This window comes from Lagenorhynchus albirostris, chromosome 7 (genome assembly GCF_949774975.1).
Source record: "Lagenorhynchus albirostris chromosome 7, mLagAlb1.1, whole genome shotgun sequence".
NCBI classification, from domain to species: Eukaryota; Metazoa; Chordata; class Mammalia; order Artiodactyla; family Delphinidae; genus Lagenorhynchus; species Lagenorhynchus albirostris.
In genome coordinates, this window is record NC_083101.1 from 84,228,227 (window position 1) to 84,244,346 (window position 16,120).

Sequence of the window (16,120 nt, forward strand, 5' to 3'; positions counted from 1 at the left end):
GGTGATGAATGCTTTCCTTCCTCAATCGTTCTACTTTATAGGAACCAGCCATCTGCATTCTTCCCTTGACTCTGCTGTCAACTGAAGCAGCAGTAACTGTCATCTCCTGGGACTGACTCCGGATACCGCTGCAGCAGTAGGCATCCCAGACCAGGACCACATTATGCAAAAGAGAGATGCCAGGAAGTTGAGTACAGTCTCAGAAGCCCGTCACTGTGACCCAGCACTTGGCCAGCCGGACGGTGTGCAGCCACCCAGAGGGATGGTTAGGAGAGCCCTGGACTTCCCAATGGACACAGGGCTGCCCAGGTAAGAAGATGACCACAGCTGTGCCAAGAGGAAGGGAGGGCCTGCAACGTGCCTCACCACGGACTTCCAGGACTGCAGGAACCCTGCTGCTGAAGACAAAGGGACAAACACAGGTGGTAAATGCCAAAGCCTGAGGAAGACTGAGGGCGGGAACTCAGAGCCAGAGTTTACAGCTGTCAAACATTTCAAACGCCTTCCTCTCCCCACCTTAGAATTTATGTAGACTGCAGGGTGATGGAAGTGGGTGGGAGACAGACTGTGTCAGACAGATTAATAGTTATAATTTAGGCTTCAGAATGTGTTTTGTCTCATATTTGATTACAGTCACCTGACATACTGAAAAAGATTAACCTAAATCAGCCGAACTCTGTGAAATTCCAGGTTTCCCTGGAATGAAAGAAAGTGGTGTGTGTCTGCACTAAAAGTTTCTTGGTAAGTTGAAAAAGTCATAAAAAAAAAAAAAAAACCCTGCAGATTCTTTCTACTGGCTTAATTTTAAAAATTCAATCTACTGGTTAAAATTATTGTTTGCTTGTAAGACAAAAATTTTTATAAGCAAACAGAGTCCTCTAATTACTTTTTTCAGAAAAAGAAAAAGCATAAGAAAATGGGCAACTGGCCAAATGCATGAGCCCCTTGAACCTCCTAGTTAAATAATTTTTTCATTTCCTCATTTTCACATAGAGGTTTTAAATCATATAGGCAAATATATGGGAGCAATCAAATCGGATTGGCTTGTTTGACCAATGTCATCACTGCAGAAACAACACACCTTCTCCAAACAGCAGGGGAGCTGAACCTTTATTCCTTTTCAGAAGAACCGGCTTCACCCGGATGGCGGAGGGCCAGAGCCGGAGGTGCCCTGCACGGAGTTCCGAAGTCACCATAGTGAAGCCAACAGACTGGAGGACACCCCACTCAGCATTTTTTTGGAGGGTTTAGAGATATTCTACTCCGTCCCAAGAATGTCTCCAAGGCAGGGGTTAGCATACCAAGGCCCACAGGCCATTGGTGGCCCGTTTTGTAAATAAGGGTTTGCTGAACACAGCCATGCCCAGCCCTTGAAGTACTGCCCACAGCTGCTTTCTAGCTACAAGGCAGAGTTGAAAAGTTGAGATGGGTTATTACGAAGACTGAAACAGTTAAAGTATTTACTATCTTTCCCTTCCGGAAACTTTGCCAACTCCTGCTCTAAACCATTAGGGTTAAAGGACAAGTCCATTGTATTCTCCTTAAACTGCTTTAAAAACTTACTAGGGGCTTCCCTGGTGGCGCAGTGGTTGAGAATCTGCCTGCTAATGCAGGGGACACGGGTTCGAGCCCTGGTCTGGGAGGATCCCACATGCCGCGGAACAACTAGGCCCGTGAGCCTCAACTACTGAGCCTGCGCGTCTGGAGCTTGTGCTCCGCAACAAGAGAGGCTGCAATAGTGAGAGGCCCCCGCTTGCCACAACTAGACAAGGCCCTCGCGCAGAAACGAAGACCCAACACAGCAAAAATAAATAAATAAATTACTAAACTCCTACCCCCAACATCTTCTTAAAAAAAAAAAAAAACTTACTAGGAAGTGCACAGATTCTCCTCCTCTCACTTTCCCAACCTCCAATTTTTCCCCAATTCTAGAAGCTAACAGTTTAGAAAGAAAAACCTTTAATAGCATGGTAAATGTAGTTAATAATACTGTATTGCATATCTGAAAGTTGCTAAGAGAGTAGATCTTAAAAGTTCTCATCACAAGAAAAAAAAATTCGTAACTATGTGGTTACAGATGTTAACTAGACTCATCGTGGTGAGCATTTCACAATATATACAAATATTGAATCATTTTGTTGTATGCCTGAAACTAATGCTATGTCAATTATACTCAATAAAATGTTTTAAAAAGAAAAACTAAAAATTAATGTGCATGTTTAGCGCTATGCAGTGAAAATACCAAAAACTGAAGTGAATGAGTGAAAATGAATGAGGAGAACCAAATTCCACTGTGCTTCTTCCAGCACTTGATTTTCTGAAGAAGGGCCACCTTCCCTACAGACACCAAGACTACACGTTGGCAGGCGTTCCCAAATTCCTCCTAGTCTAGTTCAGGAGTTGGCAAACTTCAGCCTAACGGCCGAATCCTGCCAGCCACCTGTTTCTGTACCCTGCCTGAAAGCTCAGATTTTAAGTTTTTTAAGTGAAAAAAATCAGAATAATATTTTATGACATGAAAAGTACTGAAATATACGAAATTAAAACTTCAGTGTCCCTAAATGAAGTTTTATTGGGATACAACGATGCCCATTCATTTACGTATTGTCTATCGCTGTCGGGCTACAAGAAGTGAGTAGCTGTGACATAGCCCACAGGGTCTGCACAACCTAAAATACCATCTGGCCCTTTACAGAAAAGGTTTGCTGTACCTTTAGACACCTGCTGTAGTTCAGTGGTTCTCAAAGTGTGTTCCCTGGACCAGCATCATCAGCATCATGTTGGAATGTTAGAAATTTAAATGTTCTGGCCCACCCCAGACCTACCAAGTCAGCGACTTGGGGTCTGTGTTTAAAAGCCCTCCACATGATGCTGATGCAGGTCAAGGTTGAGAACCACTGTCCTCTCCAGAGCTCACTGGACAAGTCTGACAAGTGAATCTTGTTCTGGCTGCACTCATTTATTTTCAAAAAGCGGAAAGACATGTTGGAGGAGGTGTGTTGTTTATCTTTGGAGAAATACTTGTATTTCCCTACTGTTTAAAGGTTGAGTTTGAGTTTTTTCCTCCCAGCTCTTTCATGGCCTTTGGTCTTCCATTTTACTCTACTATTTTCTCACACCTCCCATCTGCAGTTGCAAACATTGTCCCTAAACCTATCTACTACTGTGTGCCCTAGAGAAATAAGGTTTCTTTTTACCTCCCTAAGAGGTAAAGAGTAACCCCAAATGGACTCCATTTAAAGAAACTTCGTCGAGGGTCTTTTCTCCCTTTGGCCATCTCAAAGTCACTGTTCACCTGTGGATAAAGGTACCTCTTCTTTAATCAGAATGAAGTGATCACTAATTCCAGAGCAACATGGCTTCTACAGGACCTCCCTCACTGATACAGAAAACACAGAGGAAAGATAAGGAATCATCTATCTGCTACACAGATATAAATGACAGAGAGCATTTTGATGGGCTAGACCCTCCAGTTCTGACAGCACTGATATCAGAGAAATAGTTTAAAAAAATTTTTCTAAATCAATCATTAGTATATTAAAATTCTGTCCAAGAATTCACCAAGGTAATACTTTAAAAACTGGTAATAGCGAATGAGCCATCTTGAAGTTCCAGCCCAACTGGGCCTCAAAAGACTGCAGCCCAGTCAACCCACAGAATCAGGAGCAATAATAAAATGATGGTTTTAAGCTTGGAGATGATTTGTTACAGAGCAACAGATGATCAAAATACAAACTGTTACATGAAAAAAGTTACAAAATAGTAATTATCATATCCTACGTTTGTTGAAAAAATTTTAAAAATACACTCAATAAATCAATATATTTTTCTACCATAGAAAATGTATAGCAAATGTTTATAAGGAAGGATATATACAAGTTGTAGTAAGGGAGCAGAATGTATAGAGGAATGAAGCTTTCATTCTTTTGCTTTATACCATTTTTTTTTCCTCAATGAGCGTATCTTTAATACAAAAGCCAAACAGTAACAATAAAAAATTGAGATGTTAGGAAGACGTATAATGGTAACATTAGCAAGTTTTGAAGCTGTATTTGTAGCATTCCCAAATTAAATCACAGTATTTTACAGCTTCTTCTAAAACAAAACAATGACAACATATATATGTATTACGAAGTAGAGAAATACACTGAACTCACTCAAATACATTCCAAGGCTCCCTTCTGTGCTGGACCCCACCACCAGGGACACTAAGAAGACCCAGGTCCCTGTCTTGAGCCTGGGCAGGTAACTGAGAGGAGATGCAGGGCAGCGTGAGGACCCATTTCTGACTTGCTGACGGGGCAGTTCCTCTTCTCCTCCCAACCTCCTGGGCTCATCTGTAAAGGGATAACCTTGGAGTCTGTCTTCTAAGGCTGGTGTGAAAATTAAATGAGGGCATTTACTTGCCACCAAGTAAATACTTAACTGAACTGAACTGCTGTGGTATTGAGAGTGTGGCTAAAGTGAGAGAACCAACTGTCTACCAGCAGGGTGCATGCATCCCAGAAGGTATAAAAGATGCTCCACCTGGCTGGGGAAAAAATCCTAGAAGTTACATTTATTTTTATCCAAAAAGTAGAATAGCAACTATGTTTTAGTAATATAAATATTACATATAACAAGTTAAATATATTATGTATATACTAATTATTTTACACTATGTTACACCGTACTAATTATACTACCATGAAATACTAATAGTGCTAATAAAAGCAGGAACTGACTGACTGCAACCTCACAAAGACCCTCTGTCGAGGGTCACCTGTCACCAGCCCTCTGAGATGCCTGAAGCACTCCTTTGACTTTGGCAAGCGCACAGTGAGGTAGATGGACAAATTATAACTAAACTAAACCCCACAGAGGATATGAATAGCTTTAAGATTCCTACTGAAAGCACAAATTAAAGCTACACTAATAAACGCAAGCAGAGGTGAACACAAGCCCAAGGCTGGGAACACACTTCCCACCCTGAGTCAGCTTCACCTGAGCCACATCACAAAGTAAAAACAATGATGATGTACTCAGATCTGACAAGAACCAGGCCAAAAATACTCAAAATTCAAGGAGTATATGAAAAAGGGTTTTACCTCCACTGTGATTAACAGTGAATCCATCCCTAAGTGTACACTGAACCTTGAGATACAAGAAAACGATGACAGCAGCACATGTATATAATTTATAATTAAGTAACAAACACACATAAGAGGAGTGCTAAAAATTGGTCTTAATTGAGATATAATTGACATATTACACTGTATTCGTTTAGGTGTTAAAATTTTTTTACTAACAAGAATGAGCAAAAAAGCTTGGAAACCACAGCAAACTACAATATATATCACTATAATCATATTATATAGTATTTTTACATATATATTCTTCCTGTCAGGCACTAATTAATCTTCAAAACCTTAGTTAGAGGAAGTTCTATTAATGCAGCCTTGAAGGAAAATAAGATCAAAATGTTGTAAAAATCTGAGAAGGTAGGCATTTTTTTTCCTGAAAATGGGGGAAATTTCTTTGTGAAGCAAAGTAGTCTCTCTGGGAATTTTGGAAATAATCTTTAAACTTCAAGCCAAGTCTCTCTTTCAATGTAATTTCATCAGTAACTTGAAAAAGTCTAGAAAAGAAAATAACCACAATCTAGGACCATCTCGGGGGAGCAAGTGAAATCACATTCACACTTTGTTAAGGTGAACGCCAAGAGCATATCAAGACCGCTCCTTTTACTCCTGTGAATTTTTAGAAAATAATTTTAACCAAGTTTTTTTTTTAGACAAAAAAAAGTGCTTTTTTTCCTTATCCCAATTACAGATGTTACTTCCCATTTCCCAGGTCATTAAAAAAGAAATTAATCTTTTTCTAAGGCACCTTATTTTTTTCTAAAGAAAAATAAAAACAACAATAATACAACTGAATTAAAGCCCCAGGCACAGGGCCTCATCCCTGTTCCTGCCTCCCCCTCTCCCGGCCACCCCAAGCCTGTTTAGAAGCAGGGCTGGTCTTCAGGAACCACACTACCTTCAAGCTCCCTTTCACTAAACCACCCGTGATGGGATCCTGTTCCCCACGCAGCACAGCTGGCTTGAAGCGACAGGCCACCTTCTAACTCTTCCCGGCAGAGGCAGTTTCCCCAGGCTCTGCCTGGCTATCCTTTGTGCTTCAGATACAGAAAGCCAGCTTGCAACATTCACAGGATCTTCAACACAGTCAGCAGTTCCCTCCCTGCTGGGAAGGTGGCCACATAAATGGACTGAAGGTAGCCTTGGGCCTAACATGGTCAACCATCCTCACTGCTGTTTCAGCCGCACCCCTCAAAAAAACTATATAAATGCAAAATCTTTTCATTCCCCCATCAATAACTGGACCTAGGGCCAGCAATTAGAAAGCAAACGGCATCCTTAGCTCCTAATGGCAACGTCCCCAAAATCTGACACCCCCCCCACCAGCATCCCTTCCTCTCATCGTTGGTCTTTCATTTTTGAGAAAAACCAAAAAAAAAAAAAAAAAAAAGTGGTATCTTCACAGGAGAACAAAATAGGTCTTGAAGAGTTAACCTGTTTTCTTTAAACATCCTATGAACTCAGTGTTTTCACCACTAACCCCTTAAAACTTGAATTCTGACCTAAGAACAGCAAGCCTTAGCAAGTTACTGGTTTCTATTTACAAATAAAGTAAAACTATTCTTCACGATAGCATGAGCTTGGCTTAATCTTCTCTAACACAAGTAGAAGGAGCTAGGGATGCCCTAGGAGACCCACAAGGACCAACAAGAGATTCCACTTCTCATGTCTCACGCTACAAAAAATTCAGAAATACTAAAACTGCCAAATTTGAGTCAATCTCATGGCCATGAGTCAAACAGAGTCACTCTAGAGCTGTTAAATATTTAAGCAGGCTACTGGACATCTTACTCTGCTCCTAGGAATGTCCCTCCATATTTGCCTAATTTAGGGCAACTGGGCCTTGAAGACCACAAACCAGACAAAAGAAATCTCAAAACTGTGAAAGCCATACGAGTCTGGTTTTGCAAATTTGTAAACGGGATACCTTAAGCACCATTACTTGCCGAATACAATGATTCTTAAATTCCGCTAAAAAGAACACTCATCAAAATAGGCATTTTGCCTGTTTTGTTTTACCAAAAAACAATCATTCAGAATACTAAATAGGGTGTGACATATAAAGAGTATGGAAACCCAGGAGACTATTCCTACAGCAGAACAAAAGTTCTGTGGATCCTCCACGCCGCCAAAGATGGGAAATACTGGTACAGGAGGGAACCCGGAGCATCCCTGAGACGGGCTTCAGAGGAGCTCTGGCGGCTCGCAGAACGAGAACCCGGCGTCAAGCTCCCGGTCACCTGCCAGGACGCGACCGCTGCCAACTTGGGCACCGCGGCGGCCCGAGCGCGCGCGGGGCTGAGGGGGAAGAGATGAGCGGCGCGGCCAGCCCGCCCTCCCCGCGTGCCAATCACGCCCGCACGGCAGGCACTAGCGCGACTTTGAGAATGCTCGCTTTTGACTTTGGACGCCGACGCGCGTGACACAGCTAACAACAAAAAGAAAGGCCCCGCATCGCCCCAGACCGGCCTCCGCAGGGGAGCCCAAGCCGGGAGACGGAACCCGGCGGGTCAGGGCGGCCCCGGGAAGGAGGCTCCGGCGCGGGGAGGCGCGGGGCCGGCCCCGAGCCGACTCCGGTAAAAGGCTGAGGCCCGGGCACAAGCCGGGGGGTGTTTCCGGGACCCGGCGCGGGGTCTCTGGGCGCGGGCCCGGGGCCGAGGAGGGACAAGGAGAAGCAAGGCGGCCAGTGCGGCCGAAGGGCGCGCCGAGCACGCGCGCCGCCCACTCACCTCCTGCAGCGGCTCCGGTGGCCGCTCGGTGCTGCGAGGCCCGGCTCCCAGGCCGCCCGGGCCGCTCTCCCACCGCCGCCGGCCTCACGCTCCCGCCCGCTCCGCGCCCCGCGCAGCCTCCAACGCCGCCGCGTCTCCGGCCTCCGCAGCTGCGAGTCCCCGCCCCCGGGCAGCGCCGGCGGCGCGGTGAGGAGGCGGCCTCGCGAGCGCGAGGAGGCGAGGCCGTGGCCGCGCCCGGACACCCGGCCCCACAGCGCGCGCGCCCTGGCCCGCGGCCGACCTGTGACTGGAGCCGGGAAGCCCCCGTCGCGCCCCCTCCCCTCCGCCAGCAGCCCCTCCCCTCCCCACTGCGGCTCCCGGCGCGCCTTCTGGTCGAGGCTCAGAGAGCCGAGCAGAGCGGTCCAGAGGCTTTCGGAGGAGGCGCGTAAAGGTGGGAAGCGGCGGCGGAGAGAAGGGGTCCGGGGAGACGGGGCCCCGGGGAGACGGGCCCCGGGGAGACACGCCCCCCAGCACCCCCGCCCCCGCCCCGAGGGAATTTTCCGGAACCCAGAGCTGACCACACCCAGCGCCACACTCCTGGTCACACTCACGTCTCCTCAGTAGTCCTTTTTCTTCCACCAGCCCTTCGCAGTTGGTCCTAATCTCCCCACAGCTGTTATCTCTCACCGCTAATTTGTCGGGTTGCGACCCTGGGACGGCGTGCAACAGAAAACGAAGATTCCTGGGCGTTGCGCAAGCGGGATTCTCTAGGACTTTCTAAGGATGGGGATTGGGAATTTGAATTTTAAACAGCGCCCAGGTGGCCTTCGGGCACATGGAAGTTTGAGAAGCACTGATGAGCCACACCTGCCTGAGAAGATGCCACAAAACTAGCAACCTATAGGATAACCATACTAGGAAATTGTAAAGCAGTGGTTCTTAACCGTGACGGCATTGGCCAGACATTGGAATTCTCTGGGAGCTTTTAGAGTATTCAGAGACCACGGTCCCACCTCTGGAGTTCTGAGCCCGAACATTGGTATTTTTGTTTTAAAGCTTCCCAGATAGTTGTAACATGTGGCCAGGATTGAGAACAGTTTTCCTAGAACCATCTCTTTTTAAACCTACCTGGCTCTGGTGTCTGGGGAAAGAGTCCCTTGGCTCGCCCCTCCCAAACCCCAACACCAAAAAACAAGCAGAAACACACGCAAACTCCTGAGGGAACGCTCACAGCCAAAACTGTTTTCAACCAGAACAGACTCCCCTTCAAACAGGTGACCAAGATGTCTTACTACCACCTGAGCATGGATCTCGTTAACTGCAGGAAAAGTATCTTCATGAGCTGACAATAATGACCCCTTTAGAGTGATATTCGAGTATATTCCAAAAAGATGTTTTCATTACCCATTGTTAGACTGCCACCTGGTCAGACTAAGTGTTCAAAAGCTGAGCGTGTGTTGGCTGTCAGCCCTGGCTTTTCCATAGACTTGACTTGTATCCCTTGGCTCTGACCTTCTCCCCACCTTCAGACACGGTAACTTCCCTTATTGCTCCTTTTGGCTCTCGTAGCAATGTTTTGCCTTCTTAGACTGTGGACCATAACTTCCACCTCATTTGCCTCTAAGTGTGTTCCCATTAGTGTCTGTGATTTATCAACAGCTAATTAGTCAGTGACTAAGCCAGTGATTCTTAAACACTTTATAGAAGAGGTCCATATGTCTAGGTACTAGGGAAGCTGGCTGAGTTAACTACATCTTTATTGAGGGGGGAATCAGTCCTTTCCAAGTTTCATAAGAATCTTTATGACAAAATTTGGAATTTTTAAGATGTAGTTCTTAAAGTTCTTTTAAGATGCAATATTTATATATGCAGTGTTGCATATGTAAATTTGGGTTTACATTTCTTATAAAGTTCTCTTCTGTCTCCTCAAGGCTTCTCACCCAGAACGTTTAACCTAATCACTTTATGGCCCTAAAAATTCAACTGGATAGATTTTGATTAAACAATGTGCAAGGGGCTGTGGTGGTTGGTTGCAGCAGGCCCCCAGGTTTTGTCTGTTCAGCATTCTTTCCCTCACTAGGTAATAGCACCTGATTTTCATACAGGAACCTACCTCCTACTCTCCAAGGAATACAGCCTTGGTCAGACTGTCAATCAAAGTGATGGCCTCTCCAGCTCAAGGGATAGACTGTTGTATTAGTTTTCTATTTGCTACCCTAACAAATTATCACAAACCTAGAGTTAAAATAACAGAGTTCTGTTGGTCAAAAATCTCACTGGGCTAAAACCAAGGTGTCAGTAGGGCTGCATTCCTTTCTGGAAGCTCTCGAGAAGTTCCATTTCACTGCCTTTTCCAGCTTCTAGAGGCTGCTGGCATTCCTCAGCCCACAACCCCCTTCCTTCATGTTCCAAACCAGCAATCTTCAAAATCAGTAACATCTTTCTAATCCTGCTTCCAATAGTCACATCTCTCAGATCCAGCTGGAAAAGTTTCTTCACTTCTAAGGATGCTTGTGATTACATTGATCCCACCCCAATAATCCAAGATAATCTCTGGAGCTCAAGGTCCTTAATTTACTCACATCTGCAAAGTCCCTTTTGCCACTTAAGGTAACGTTAACAGGTTTCGGGGATTAAGACATGAACATCTTGGACTTCCCTGGTGGCACAGTGGGTAAGAATCCACCTGCCAATGCCGGGGACACGGGTTCAAGCCCTGGTCCGGGAAGATCCCATATGCCGCGGGGCAACTAAGTCCGTGTGCCACAACTACTGAGCCTGTGCTCTAGAGCCTGCGAGCCACAACTATTGAGCCCGTGCACCACAACAAGAGAAGCCACCGCAATGAGAAGCCCACACACCGCAACAAAGAGTAGCCCCTGCTCGCCACATCTAGAGAAAGCCCGCACACAGCAACGAAGACCCAATGCAGCCCAAAATAAGTAAGTAAATAAATAAGTAAATAAAAGAAAGCCCAACAAATAAGTAAATAAAGAAAAGAAAAGAAAAAAAAAGACATGAACATCTTGAGGGACCATTATTCTGCCTACTACAGACCCCTACTCTCAGCTGATCCATTACACTCTATTTCTGGGATGAGCAAAGTGATGACCCAAGAACTAAAAAAGATCATTGGGCACTTATCTCAGTGATGGCACCCGTCATTTTTGGCATGTAGATCTGTGGGGCTGGTTCCCGTGCTTCCCAAATGGACTTTTCCGTTTATCCTGCAATACTGAGACTTTCCCCATAGGTAGAACTTGCTAGAAATTAATGTAATACATAGTAGAACAACGATACAGAATCAATCAGAGTTTTTGGTTGCAAACAACAGAAACAGCCTTTGTAACTCTTAAGGAAAAAAAGGAATTGATTGGACAAATGTCAGGTTCTCAGAGAGTCAATGGTGAGAATCCATGAAAACATACTGATTGATTTTCAATTTGGAAAACCTAGATGCTGCAGAGGGCTAGGCAGCAGAAATCACTGCAAAAGTGACACAGCAGATAGGGTGAGTATAGTATATATGCCACACTGCTGTATCACTGGACCTCCAACTGACCCCACTTGTTTGCAACACTTGCTCAAGATACAGAGGGAGCTGTCCAGAGGAAGCTTCCAGTTGGAGGACTTTGATTCTATGCCCATCTCCCAGACTAGCAGGGACAGCTCTGGTTTCTGTAGCTGTATGTGGCCACTAATTCCACAAAAGGAGATTGAGGTGCCTATAGAAAGAGGAGGCAAATAACTAGCAAATGCCCCCCACGAATATCCTAAGAGAAATTCAAAGAGCTGTGGAGGAGGCAGAAGTCATGTCTATTTAGGAAAATCAGGAGAGACTGAACAGAAAATGGGTATAGGACAGGGCTGTCCTTATAGAAATAGAATTCAAGCCACATATATAATTTAAAAATTTCCAGTAACTGCATTAAAAAAGTAAAAAGAAAAAAAAGTAAAAAGAAACAAGTGAAAATAATGTAAATGTATTTTATTTAACCCACTATATCTAATATATCAGTGGTCCCCAACCTTTTTGGCACCAGGGACCGGTTTCGGGGAAGACAATTTTTCCATGGACTGGGGGGGTGGGGATGGTTTCCGGATGATTCAAGCACATTACATTTATTGTGCACTTTAGTTCTACTATTACTACATTGTAATATATAATGAAATAATTATACAACTCACCATAATGCTGACAGGAGGCAGAGCTCAGGTGGTAATGCGAGTGATGGGGAGCGGCTGTAAATACAGATGAAGCTTTGCTGGCTCGCCCGCCACTCACCTCCTGCTGTGCAGCCCAGTTCCTAACAGGACACAGACCGGTATTGGTCCATGGCCTGGGGGTTGGGGACCCCTGTAATATATTATCATTTCAACATGTTATTAATAAAATACAAATGGGACATTTTACATGCAATAAAATATTTAACAGAAAAAAAGTACACTGCTTCAGGTTTTTTTTTTAATTAAATTAAGTTAAAAATTCAGTTCCTTCTTGGTACCAGCCACATTTCAAATGCTCAATAGCCACATGTGGCTAGTGGCTATAACATTAAATTACAAAGGTGTAGAAGGATGGTGTATCCGCTTGGATCTAATCTAGAGAGAGAGAAAACACACAGTAATTTAAACAGGGTAAGTTTAAATACAAAGAATCATTAACATAGCAGCAGATTGGACTCATGAGCGTCTGGCTAGTAAAAAGCAAAGAGAACTGTGAAGAATATAGGAACGGAAGGTAGTCTGAGCAGCTGCTGCCCCATGGGGCTGAGGTAGAGCATCTGAGAAAGCTGCCTCTCTATCCACAGGCTATAGGAATAAGACTGAGACCTCCGTGGACAGGGCTTGTGGCTCCCTGAGTGGCAGAGAAGTTGCTGTGGCATCAGCAAAACTTGCTGAAAATCTGCCCTCCAGAACTTTCCAGAAATCACCTTCTAAGCTGCCCAGGAAAGCTGTTCATGGGTTGGTTTCTCACGGGAGGCGCTCTCTTACAAAACTGCTCCAGGTGCCTGGAGAAGCTGCTGGTTGCTGCCGGCCACCATGGCGCTGCAGAGCTGGGCGCTGGGGAAGCCGCGTGCGCGGCAGGAGCTCAGCACAGGCCTGGAAGTGTGGAGAAATACACCAGCATGGTGACAGGCCTAGAAGGAGAAAAGCGTGAAGCAGAACAGCAAGGGGACTAGTTCGGATTGGGGAGTCATTATAGATGGGAGGGTAAGATAGAAACGCAGTAAGATAGAAAGGTAGACCCAAGGGTCTACCTCAGACTCAACAAACCATTCTCTACAATATTGTAATTTTCCCCAAATACCACTTTGGTCACATCACCCCTCTCTTAATAACTTTCCATGGCTTTTCCGTGCCTATATAGAATTTAGCGTCCTAGACTCTGTCCAAACTTCCTCAAGCCAGGCCACTCTCCTGTGCTCCCCACAGACCAGCTTTGCTCTGCTATTCTGCCTAGAAGGTCCCCCTTCCCCCTTCCTTTCCTCACAACTCAGCCCAAAAGCCCCAGTCAGAGCCAACTCCCGTAGTACCCACCACAGTCTGCCCACAATGTGAAATCAGTAAAGTTCCCAAGGGGAGGGACTGCCCTTTGTTAGCGTGGTTTCCTCCCTGGTACTTACACAGTAGGTGCTAGATAAATACTCCAGACTAGACTACAAGTTCCTGTGGGCAGCACAGTGCCCAGGACATTGGAGGCTCTCTCCAGGTATTAAATACATGAAATCAGTGGAATGGAATAGAATAGAAAGTCCTTGTCGTAAACCTCTTGCTGTGTGTGCTTTGTAGCGTCCGTTTTTTCCCTTCCTCAGGTACGTATTTCTTACTGACTTTTCAATCCTAAATGCCTGTGGTAAACAGAGCAGTTATCCCCAAAGATTTATTTCACTGTCCTAATCCCAATAATCTGTGAATATTACTCCATATGGCAAAAGATGTGATTAAATAAAGATCTTGAGAGGAGGAGCTTATCCTGGATTATCCATCTGGGCCTGAAATGCAGTCACAGGTGTCCTTATAAGAGAAAGGCAGAGGGAGTTATGGACAGAAGAGAGATGGAAGCTATGTGACCACAGAGGCAGAGATTGGACCGATGTGGCCACAAGCCAAGGAATGCCTGGAGCCCCCAGAAACTGGAAGAGGTAAGCAATGGATTCCTCCCTAGAGCCTTTGGAGAGAGCACAACTGTACTTTCACTACCATGTCAGGATAAAACCTCTGTTGTTGTAAGCCACCCAGTTTTGCTAATTTGTTATGGCAGCCACCGGAAATTAACACAATGTCCAATTCCAGGGGTTGTAGTGATTGATTCACACATGGGCACATGACCCAGTTCATGCATTGAGACTCTGTAACAGGACATTTGCTGGAGCTGCTGGGAAAGGGAAGCTCTTTTTGCCACTAAGGCAACCCATACTAGGAAAAGATAAGCCTAGAGCTGTTTGGGGCCTCCATGTGGAGACATCAGCCTAACACGTTGAAAAAGACAAGAGACAAAATCTAGTGTTGCTATCATTTGATCTTCTGTATCCAGCCATATCCGAAGCCAGTCCTATCCCTGGACTTTCAATTATATCAGCCAATTAATTCCTCATTTTACTTAAGCCAGTATGAGCTGGATTTCTGTCACAAGCAGCCCAAAGAATTCTAACTCATAGAGTCTTTTCGTTACCTGCATAGGGTTGTCAGATATATATGAATTGTAGATAAACAACAAATAAATTTTTAGTGTAAGTATATCCCAAACATTGCATGGGTCTGATACCATATGTGTATATATTGTTATTTAACTGAAATTCAAATTTAACTTGGCATCCTGTTTTCTCGGTTTTGGGGGTTTTTGTCTTTTGCCAAGTCTGGCAATCCTATGTTGAAAGAAGGTTTTTTATTGATCATCTGAAACCTTTGAAAGGCCAGTTGTTATAGTACAAAGGAAGATAGACATAATCTTTATTCTAAGTAGATACCTCATAATTTTAGGCATTTGAATGACTGTCTTCAGTCTCTTGTATTGATTGGGGCTGTAAAAGAATGTGATTATAGCCTCATAATGTCATGAACCTTCATATGATTTGAAGTTGAGAAGGACACATTATCAGTTTTTAATAGCCTGAGCAATACTGAGCAAAGCAGTAGAAAGGTGCCTGGATGTGTTGAGACACCTACAACAAAGATGTAAAAATAAATAAATAAATAAAAGAAACTAGTATTTTAGAAACAAAACAAACCAAAAACAAACAAACAAAAAACTGATGCTCTTCCAGAGCTGCTTTCACAGTTTCCTCTACTTGCTGTGATGTACCTATTAGGGTGTGGTCAAATTGCAAAGGATTATGGGAGACCCAGCTGGAGGAGCAGAGGAGGGGGCCAGGCAATGACCATTGAGCAGGTGAGAAAAAACAAAATGGCCAAGCTGAGGGTATCCTGAAATCTGGAGACCAGCCTGACGGCATGAAGTCTGGCATATATAAAACAGTACCCCAGCCCAGGATATACGGGAATAGTGTTGTGTGTTTTTTGCATCCAGATGCAGTGTTGAAGAAAAGAAGGTTCTTCTACTTTATTAATGCTTGCACGTCTTTGGTTCTCAAAAGCCCCTTCAAAAGACTTCTGCGGTAGATTAGTTCTTTAACCTTGAGACGTATATCTAGAATGAGGGATTCACAGCTTGTTTTAACTTTGCAGCAAAGGTAAGAATACTTGAAAACTTACAAACTTGAGAAGTCGCCTGGCTCAACGACTCTTCCACTATTGCTTATTTTTCAGTGATGTTTGAGAAAGGAGGATATTTCTTGAAAATACAGTTTGAAATGTCAATTGTATTTCAGTCGTTTCTGCCCTTCGTTTTGATGTGGATTCTTTCCTTCATGCAAATATATAGTTAAGGACTGTGGAGTAGAGTACAGGCATCCGATTCTGCTGTCCCAGCTTTTGTTGACGTTCCCACTGACTGACCATCTTACCAAATCTGGCAAGTTCTCCACGCCCAGCAAGGTCTTCTCACAACTTGTGTTAAGAACTACTTCGTGTCACCTAGGGTGACATAGTGAGATCACACCCTTGTGGGTATGGGATGGGTTGTGCCCAGTAATCGTCTTCAGAAAGAAAGAACTAAAGTGGGTGGGTCAGTCTCCTTGGTCTGGAGCAGTGGTTCTCAGCTGAGGGTGGTATCCTGCACCGAGGGAGCTTTTGGAAATGTGAGACTTCTTTTGTTGTTCTAAATTATATTTTACATATAACATTGTGTAAATTTAAGGCGTATAACATGTTAATTTGGTGTATTTCTAT

General features: G+C 44.5%; 1 protein-coding gene across 4 annotated transcripts in view; it reads right to left on the minus strand.

Annotated features, from left to right (window-relative positions):
* GOLM1 (golgi membrane protein 1) overlaps nucleotides 1–7,997 on the minus strand; it is a 56,144-nt gene extending 48,147 nt beyond the window's left edge. For all 4 annotated transcript variants that reach the window (XM_060155361.1, XM_060155359.1, XM_060155360.1 and 1 more), the window contains exon 1: nucleotides 7,850–7,997. The gene's annotated coding sequence lies outside the window, so the exon portion shown is untranslated. The remainder of the gene's footprint in view (nucleotides 1–7,849) is intronic.
* Nucleotides 7,998–16,120: the final 8,123 nt, after the last annotated feature.